The 10,770-nt window shown below is 39.4% G+C and overlaps 1 pseudogene; it reads right to left on the bottom strand.

The window, feature by feature from the left end:
• Window positions 1–494: 494 nt before the first annotated feature.
• On the bottom strand, window positions 495–613 carry LOC111759141 (5S ribosomal RNA; annotated as a pseudogene).
• Between the last annotated feature and the right edge of the window lie 10,157 nt (window positions 614–10,770).

Genomic DNA, 10,770 nt, shown 5'->3' with positions numbered 1-10,770 from the left:
GAGCGCCGCCCGCTTTCCCGCTGCCCAAGGGGCCAGGGGATGTGGGTGGCTGGTAAGGTGGGGCCTGTCTCCTGGGCTCAGGGGGCCACGGGAAGTCTGTGGCATGGGGCCCATGGGCGTGGTGCCAGGCAAGGCAGGGAAAGGCGAGAAGGGGCAGGCCCGGTGTGCACGGTTACAGGGCACGGGCCGGAGGAAGGGCCGGCCGGACGCCGACAGGTCTAGCGGTCCTGGGTTCTTGGGCCCAGGCGCAGTGGGCGCGGGCCCCCGCGGGCCCCAGCCACGTGTGGGTTGGTGCGGGGCTGCGAGCTCCAAGGAAGGGCTGGGTGGCCGCAGCCTGCGTGGCTGCGCCGCCAGGGAAGGGCGCGCGCAGGTTGTGGTTGGGGCCGGGGCCGGGGGCCGGGGGGCCTGCATACCTGGCGCTGAGGGCTGCGGGGAGCCGGGCTCGGGGCGGGCAAAAGGAGCGCGAGCGAGAGGGAGGGGACGGTGCGTGGCAAAAGCCAGAGCACCGGGTATTCCCAGGCGGTCTCCCATGCAAGCACTAAGCAGGCCCGACCCTGCTTAGCTTCCAAGATCAGACGAGATGGGGCGCGTTCAGGGTGGTATGGCCGTAGATGCTGGCTGCCCCCGGTGGCAGCCTCAAGAGCCTGCTGTGTCCCGCAGCGCTGCCAGCCGCCAGCCTTCCGCTCCCGCCCCAGTTATTACAGTATGCTCCACTTGAAACATTTAGCAGTATTACATGGACTAGTAGAAAAAAAATTCTTAATTGATATATTTGTTGATGGAAAGCCATAGAAAAATGAAGTTATGAAATATTCTTTCCTACAGAAGAACCTTGAAAACATTATGTTCAGTGAAATAAGTAAGGCTCATGAGCACAAAAATTGTGTGGTATCACTGCCACATCATGTCTAAAAGTAACAAATTCACAGAGATAGCAAGCAAATTACAGGTTACTGGGGAAGGGGGAGAGGGGCATATTGACAGGAGAGAAAGGAAGGAGTATGTTTTAAATTTTTTTAATTTAAGAAAGAATTTAAAAAAGAAGTGAGATTAATATTAATAATATATTTTGTTTAATCCCATGTATGCAAAATAGTGTCCTCTCCATCTCTGATTAATATTGAACATGTATTGAGAAATTTTAACTTCTCAACTTCATGTCATTGAACTTTCTTATGTATTTAGACTTACATTTTAATTCAGGCATTAACATTTTTTTCTTCTTTATTTTCTTTTTAAATGCTATATTAAAAAAATATGAGTTCCCCATATACCCCCACCCCCCCATCCACTCCTCCCACATCAACAACCTCTTCCATCATTGTGGCACATTCACTGCACCTGGTGAATCATTTTGGAGCACTGCTGCTCCACATGGAAAGTAGTCTCCATTGTAGTCTACACTCTCCCCCAGTCCACCCAGTGGGCCATGGCAGGACATACAATGTCCAGCATCTGCCCCTACAGCACCACCCAGGACAACTCCAAATCCTGAAAATGCCCCCACATCATATCTCTTCTTGTCTCTCCCTACCATCAGCAGCTACTGTGGCCACTTTCTCCACATCAATACTACAATTTCTTCCCTTACTAATCACGATAGTTCCCCAGCAGAACACCATTAAGTCCACTCTAATCCATACTCTATTTCTCCATCCCGTGGACCCTGGGATGGTTATGTTCAGTCCCCCTCTACATCAAGAGTGGGCTTAGATTCCATATGGATGATGGATGCAATTCTCCTGCTTGCAGTTGTAGGCACTCTTGGTTCCCTGCTGTGGTGGTTGACCTTCTTCACCTCCCTGTTAGCTGGCCAGGGTAAGCCCAATAAACCAGAGGGTAGGAGTTGCAAGTCTGCTGAAGTTCAGGGCCTGGCTGTCACATGGACAGTCCAGAGATTCAGGTGTCCTGAGTATACACCAACCCAAACGCCAACCACAGGTCTGATAAAAGTCACAGAAGACGCATGTGTAGAAAGTTCGTATCTGAGTCCAACTCCATCACACTCAGGAACACAAACTCCAAAGTAGGACCAACTGACATGGCACTGAACTCCAGAGCCATCTGCCATGACCACAGAACCTGTAGGTCTCTGTAGCCCTCAACCAGTACCTGGGTTTCTATCTACTTTGGCTGTCTCTGGTACCCTGCTGAGGCATGCATAAGCATTACCCCTCTGATGACTTCCTGACTCTTTTTTGGAGATTCACAGTCATATAAACTCATTTGCCCTTTCCATTTTCCCCTTTTATCCAAAGTCAAAAAGCAGTTTTTAACACCTGATCTTAATGAAGGCTGAGATATTCTGCTGTTCTGAGTTGACCCTTTTATTCAAGGTCCTTTTCTAGTTATGTCATCAGCTGATGCTTGGTAGTAATCCCTCGGGACCAGGGAGGCTCATCCCCTGGAGTCATGTCCCACCCTAGGGGAAAGGTAATGCATTTACATGCTGAGTTTGGCTTAGAGAGTAGCCACATTTTGAGCAACATGGAGGCTCTCAGGAGGTAACTCTTAGGCACCCTGCAGTTATATAGTCGTGTCAAAGCAATAAAATGGGGTTAAAAAGAACATATCTTATATTGCTTCAGTTAAAATTAAATTAAAACCTAAATTCCTAGTTACACCAGCTTCATGCCAAGTGCTCAGTAGTCACACGAAGCTGGGGTCTACCCCATGATTGGTGCAGCTATGCATGCTTTCAAATGCACTCCCAAGGTCAGGGAGTATTTTTTCTCCTGACTGGGGATGAGCATCCAATCTGTGTGCTCATGCCAGGTTCTGTCCTCTAAGGACACTTGAGTGTAGCTTAATACTCTGCTGTCTCTATCCTGAAGTTCATAACTTCTTTTTTATCAAGGTGCCATGCATTTTAATTTTTCACTGGGCCCTGGAAATTATGTATATGGTCCTTTGCCCAGCATGAGTCTAGTGGCCTTGCACTTCTGCTAGCAATTACATCTAAGTCTACGATGTAAAGATGATGTAATTTTTCCATAAAAACTCCTTCAAGAGAGATTCAGTTCAAGTTGCAGCAAATGGAACTGAGAAGCATAAATTCCAAAGAGGTTGTTGTTTTAAGCTGGTGCTTCTTTGGGGTGGTTTATCATGTAAAGGAGGACTATTTCTTTGTAAGGAATGCTGCCTTTGGGAAAAAAGAATGCTTTTTAAAAAATCAGTTCAGTGGAAGTCCAATACCATATCACCACACACTTCTCATTTATCCTTTTAAGTATCTTTTTCAAAAATCAGTAATGACTTGAGTTACAAATAAGCATTCTCTTTTTTCTCCTCTAATTATTTCTCTCCATCTTTCTGTGACTATTCACTTGCATAATATTAAGAATCTTTAACTGTAATAGCTAATCTATCGCAAAGGCATATTGCTTTCTGATCAATTTGTTCTGGTGCTAATCTTTATAATTATAGAAAGCATTACCATAATTTTTTTAGTTTAGTTATTATTTGGCCTTGTAAATTCTATCAATCGATGTAAATGTTCCCCCAGACAATTGGAAAGAATCTCTTTTTGGTATTTCTATCACAGCTATTGATTTATGAATTAATAGAAGGGTTTTTCTCTATTGTGCTTTTTTAAAAAGTCCTTAATACCTGCATTTATCTCTATAATTTGTTGCACAGATATTTTCTTTTTTTATTTAAAATTTATTGAAGTATAACATTCATAATGAGCATACATAAACAGTAAGTGTATAGGAACAGTTGTGAACTTACAATAAAAACAAGTGTATCATCATAAAGGGCTCCCATAAATCAGCCCACCCCCAGGAGCTTGCATTGTTGTGAAACATTCATTTCACAATGAACTATGAAAGAGTATTGTCAAAATAATTCTTATAGCCCATATCTTACATTTGGTATATTTCCCCCCAACCCACCTGTTTATTAACACCCTGTATTAGCATTATCTGTTATAGTTCATGAGGAAACATTGTTATATTTGTTCTGTTAACTACAGTCCATCTTCCACCACAGTATTCATTGTGTTACACAGTCCCATGCTTTGTACAATCCATTCAAAGTGTACCCTCAGAGGATCTCATTTTCCTCACAGAGTTGTGCTGTCATTACCTCAGCCAATTTTTGAACATTTTCATAACTCCAAAAGGAAGGCTCACAAGACCCCCTTATAACCCCTATAGTTGTCCCTTAGAATTGAAATAATATCTTCTTACCATTGCTGTAAAATAACACATTACACTTAGCTATTGTTCATAGGTTATATTAGTTGTAATTTTCCTGTGTTTCACCATATTTTTAACACTTTGTAAAAGAGCATTCTTATATTTATATTATTAAAACTAATCTTCATCCACCACCAAATCATTTATACATTCCTTGGATTATCACCTAAATTATTTTCTTTTGACATTTATGTCCAAAGAAGACCTCTTACAGGCACAATCACATTTATAAATCAGCAGTGTTTGTTATACTAGCTATAATGTGTTCTGATCAACTCTATTCATTTCCTCACTTTTACAATAAACCTTATTAAAAATTCTACACACATAAGCATCAGCTCCCATTCTTAACCAACATTCTATTTCCTGGTAACCTATAGTCTAAAGTTTCCCTCCATGAGTTTGTGCATCATATTTAGTTCATATTAGTGATACCATACAATATTTGTCCTTTTGTGTCTGGCTTATTTCACTCAATATAATATCCACAAGGTTCATTCATGTTGTCATATACATATTGATTTCATTTCTTCTTATTGTTGAATAGTATTCCCTTGTATGGATACACCACATTTTCTTATCCATTCATCAGTTGATGGGCAATTGGGCTAATTCCATATTTTAGGAATTTTGAGTAATGCTGCTATGAACATCATTGTGCAAGTGTCAGTTTACATCCATGCTTTCAGTTCTTCTGAATATATTCCTAGTAATGGAATTGCTGGATCATATGGCAGCTCTACATTTAGCTTCTTGAGGTTTCCCCAGTCTTCCACAGAGACTGCACCATTACACATTCCCACCAACAGTAAAGGAATGTTCCTAATACTCTACATCCTTTCCAGCACTTGTACTTCTCTGACTTTTTTCAAATGGTCACTCTATAAGGTGTAAAATGTTATTTCGTTGTAGTCTTGGTCAGCATTTCCCTAATAGCTAGTGAGGTTGAACATTTTTTTCATGTACTTTTTAATGTATTTATTCCCTCTTTGGAAAAATTTCTATTCAAGTCTTTTGCCTTTTATTTGTTTAGGTTATATTTCTTTTTTATTGTTGAATTTTGTCATCTCTCTATATAACATGGCTATCAAACCCTTATCAGGTATATGGTTTCCAAATATTTTCTCCCATTGAATAGGCTACCTTTTTACTTTCTTGACTCTTTTGAAGAACAAAAGTATTTAATTTTGAGGAGGTCCTACTTCTCTAGTTTTTCATTTGTTGATTGTGCTTTGGGTGTAATGTTTAAGAAACTACCACCTACCATGAGATCTTTTTCTGGGACTTTTATGGTTGCAACCTCAATATTTAAGTCCTTGATAAATTTTCATTAATTCTTCTTAAGGTATGAGATAGGGATGCTCTTTCTTTCTTTTGGATATGGATATCCAGTTGTCCCAGCACCATTTTCTGAATAGACTGTTTTGGCCCAGTTGGGTGTGCTTGGCAGCCTTCTCAAATATCTCTTGACCATAGATGTAACGATCTATTTCTAAGTTCTTATTTGGGTTCTGTTGGTCAAAATGTCTATCTTTCTGCCCGTATGATGCTGTTTTTTCCATTGTAGCCAAATAATGTGAATTAAAGTGAGCATATAAGAGTTCTCCAACTTTGTTCTGTTTTAAGACATTTTTGACTACTCAGGGCCCCTTATTCCAAATAAATTAGCTAATTGGCCTTTCCACTTCTGTAAAAAAAAAGTGGGGCCTATTGGTATTTTGATTGGGATTACATTATCTCTGTAAATCAGTTTGGGTCAAATTGCCATCTTCACGATATTTAGTCTTCCAACACATGAACAAAGAATGTGCTTCCTTTAATTTAGTTCTTTGGTTTCTTTTAGCAATGCTTTGTAGTTTTCTGAATACAGGTCCTTTATGTCCTTAGTTAAGTTTATTTGAAATATTTGATTCTTTTACTTGTTATAAATGGATTTTTCTGACTTCTTCCTCACATTGCTCAGCAGCAGCATATAGAAAGACTTCTAATTTTTGCATATTAATCTCGTATCCCACTACTTTGCTGAACTTGCTATTAAATTGAATGCATATGCTGAGGATTTATATAGGAGCCTATCATCAATAAATAGTGAAAATTTTACTTCTTCCTTCTTATATGGGTGCCTTTTATTTCTTCATCTTGCCTAATAGTTCTAGGTAGAACGTCTAGCAAAATATTGAATAACAGTCATGATAGTGAGCATCCTTGTCTTGTTCCCAATCTCAGCAAGAAAGTGCTCCTTCATCATTGAGCTCAAGCTAGCTGTGAGTTTTTCATATATGCACTATATCATATTGAGAAGGCTTCCTTCTATTCCTATCTTTTGGAGAGATTTGTCAAGAAAGGATGCTGTATTTTGTCAAATGCCTTCTCTGCATCATTGAAAAGGATTATGTGATTTTTCTTCAATTTATTAATGTGGTTTTTTATGCTAATTGATTTTCTTGTGTTGAACCACCCTTGCATGCCTGGAATAAAAACCACTTGAAGGTGGTATATAATGGTGGTAATGTGCTTTTGGATTTGGTTTGCAAGTATTTTTTTGAGGATTTTTGCATCTAAACACATTAGAGAAATTGGTCTATAAATTTCATTTTTTTTTTGTATTAACTTTATCTGGTTTGGTTATTAAGGTGATGGTGGTTTCATAGAATTAGTCTGATAAGTATACTTTCCTATTCAATTTTTTGGGAGAGCTTGAGCAGAATTGGTACTAGTTCATCTTTGGGTGATTGGTAAAATTCGCCTGTGAAGTCATCTTGTCCTGAACACTTCAGTTTGGAGAGGTTTTAGATGGCTGTTTCAGTCTCTTGTGATTTGTTTTTTGAGGTCTTCTGTGTCTTCTAGGATCTGAGTAGTTTGTTCCTGTATATCTAGGAACTTGTCCATTTCATCTCCATTGTCTGTTGGTATTTAGTTGTTCATAGTATCCTTTCATGATCTCTCTTATTACTGCCATGTCAATGCATCTTCTCTCTCTTTTTCTTTGTCATTCTAGCTAATGGTTTGTCAATTTTGTTTATCTTATAGAAGAACCAATGTTTGGATTTGTTGATTCTCTCTTGTTTTGTTTGTTTTTTTAATTTAATTTATTTCTGCTTTGGTCTTTATTGTTTATTTCCTTTGACTTTGTTCTTTTTTTTAGTTCCTAAAAGTGTAGAATTAGGACTTCATTTCAGCTCTTTCTTCTTTAATGTAAGCATTAAATCCTGTAAATTTCCCTCTTAGCACTATTTTGCTCTATCCCATAGGTTTTGATATGCTCTGTTCCCATTTTTTATTCATCTTGAGATATTTACTGAGTTTTCTTGCAATTTCTTCTTTGACTCACTGATTATTTAAAAGTTTGTTGTTTAATTTCCATATATTTATGAATTTTCCCTGTTTCTATCCACTATTGATTTCCAGCATCATTCCACTATGATCAGAGAAAGTGTTTTGTATAATTTCAATCTTTTTAAGTTTATTGAGGCCTGTCTTGTAAGCCATCAAATGGTCTATCAAGGAGAAAGATCCATGAGTATTTGCAAAGAACATATATCCTACTGTTTGAGACGTAATGCTCTGTAAATGTCTGTTAGGTCAAGTTCATTTATCACAGTATTCTAGCTTTCAGTTTCCTTATTTATCCTCTGTTCAGACTTTCTATCCAATGCCGATAATAGTGTATTGACGTCTCCAACTATTATTTTAGAAATATGTATTTCTCCCTTCAGTTTTGCCAGAGTGCATTTCATGCCTCTTGGGGCACCCAGGTTAGGTGCATAAATATGTATTATAGTTATTTCTTCTTGGTGAATTGATCATTTTATTAATATATAGTGATCTTCTTCATCTCTTATAACAGTTTTGCATTTAATATTTTGTCAAATATTCTCTTATACCAGTTTTGTAATTCAAATTTTGTCAAATATTACTATCACTAATCCAGATCTTTTTTTTTTATTACTATTTCTATGGAATATCTTTTTCCAACCGTTCACTTTCAACCTGATTGTGTTTTTACATGTGAGGTGAGTCCCATGGGTCTTTTTTATCATTTCTGTGAGTCTATGTCTTTTGATTGGGGATTTCAATCCATTAATGTTCAATGTTATTATAATAAAGACATTACTTAACTTCATCCATTTTATCCTTTGACTTTCTGTTGTCATATCTGACTATTGTTTGTCTTTTTACCCTTTAATTTATCCTTCCAAATAGTCTTCATTTCTACAATCTTCTCCAAGTCTCTCTGCCTTGTCTTTTCCTTTCAGGCTGTAGCATCCTTTAGTACCTCTTGTAAATCTGGTCTTTCGGTAAGATATTCCCTCAGTTTTTATTCATCTTTGAAGATTTTAAACTCACCCTCATTTTTGAAGGACAGTAATTCTGGATAAAGATTTCTTGGCTGGCAGGTTTTCTCTTTCAGTACCTTAAATACATCATAGTACCTTCTTCTCACCTCCATGGTTTCTGATGAGACATAGGCACTTAGTCTTATTGAGCTTCCTTTGTATGTGATGCTTTGCTTCTCTCTTGCTGCTTTCAGAATTCTCTCTTTATCTCTAGTATTTGTCATTCTGAATAATATGTGTCTCAGTGCATGTCTATTTGAATTTTTTCTGTTTACAGTATGTTTTCTTTCTTGGATATTGATATTTATATCTTTCATAAGGGTTGGAAAGTCTTTTGTCATTATTTCCTTAAATATTCTTCCTGCTTCTTTCCTTTTTTCTTTCCTTCTGGGCCACCAATAATATCTATGTTTCTGCATTTCATGTCATCATTCAATTTCATGAGTTCCTGTTCAGTTTTTTCCGTTCAATTTTCTATCTGTTCTGTCTTCTAAAGTTCAGATTTTCTCTTCTCAGATTCACTTATTCATTCTTCTACCACTTCAAATTGGCTGTTCTATGCCTCAGATATATTTTTAACCTCATCCATTGTGTCTTTTTATATTCATTTCTTTAAAAATATTACATTCAAAAAATATGAAGTCCCATTCAACCCCACTGCCCCCACCCCGCACTCCCCCCACAGCAATAGTCTTTCCCAACATCATGACACATCCATTGCATTTGGTAAGTACATCTCTGGGCATCGCTGCACCACATGGTCAATGGTCCACATCATAGCCCATACTCTCCCATGTTCCATCCAGTAGGGCCCTGGGGGGATCTACAATGTCCCATAATTGTCCGTTAAGCACCACCCAGGAAACTCCAAGTCCGGAAAACGACTCCACATCTCATCTCTTCCTCCTATTCCCCGCACCCAGCAGCCACCATGGCCACTTTTCCCACACCAATGCCACATTTTCCCTGTGGTCATTGGATTGGTTGTGTTCATTGCACTACTATGTCAAGAGGGGGCTTAGATTCCACATGGATACTGGATGCAATCCTCCTGCTTTCAGTTGTAGGCACTCTAGGCTCCATGGTGTGGTGGTTGACATTCTTCAACTCCATGTTAGCTGAGTGGGGTAAGTCCAATAAATCAGAGTGTAGAAGTTGAAGTCTGTTGAGGCTCAGGGCGTGGCTATCATATTGTCAGTCCAGAGATTCAAATCCCCTAGATATATCTTAAACCCCAGCACCAACTACAATTCCAATAAAGTAGCATGAAAGCCTTGTGAAAAGAGATCCCATCTGAGTCCAGTTCCATCACACAGAAACACCAGCTCCAAAGAAGGGCCAACTGTCATGGCAGTGAACCCCATCTCCCATGACCATAGAATCCGTGGGTCTCTTTAGCCCTCAAAAGAACCAATACATGGGGTTGTATCTACTTTATCTGTCTCTGAGACTCTGCTCAGGTGTGCATAAGGGCAATCCTTCTGACAACCTCCAGACTCTTTTTTAGAGACTCATAGCCATATAAACTCATTTCTCCTTTCCATTTCCCCCTTACATTAGGTCAAACAGCATTTTAAAGTCCTGTTATTATATGTAGACAGAGACATTCTGCTGGTCTGTGTTGAACCTTTAATTCAAGGTCATTTTCTAGTTGCATCATCAGCTGGTATTTGGTAGTGATCCCTCGGTGCCAGGGAGGCTCATCCTCGGGTGTCATGTCCCACGCTGGGGGGAATGCACTGCATCTACATGCTGAATTTGGCTTTAAGACTGGCCACATTTTAGTAACATGAAGGCTGTCAGGAGGAAACTCCCAGGCACAGTGCTGCTCTAGGCCTTGTTCTTATTTCAGGTGTATAGGCTCACAAGCATAGTCATTAGTATCAGGGGCTCACTGTTGGACCCTAATTCCTTCCTGGTTCTTACCGTTGCACCTGGGGGACTGATGCTGCTCCCCTAGGGACCACGACAGAGCAACCCTGGCCAGGAACCCATATCCCCCCCAGCTGTTGTTTTTAATTGTTTCCACTATGAGTATATCCAAACATTACCATGCACCCTGGACATATGCCCTGTATAACTCCCTGTCAACCATATATCGCCTGTCCATGTTCCTCCGCCACCATTGTTGAACCACTCTGTGATCCAAAACTTCCTGAAAAGCAAAGCCCAGTATAATGTCAGGTTCCCTTACTAGTAAAATGGAATATAGCCATGAGTTTAAAGGTTAG

This window comes from Dasypus novemcinctus, chromosome 23, assembly GCF_030445035.2.
Source record: "Dasypus novemcinctus isolate mDasNov1 chromosome 23, mDasNov1.1.hap2, whole genome shotgun sequence".
NCBI lineage: Eukaryota > Metazoa > Chordata > Mammalia > Cingulata > Dasypodidae > Dasypus > Dasypus novemcinctus.
The sequence above is the reverse complement of the archived record's forward strand: the minus strand, read 5'-3'. Positions and strand labels throughout refer to the sequence as shown.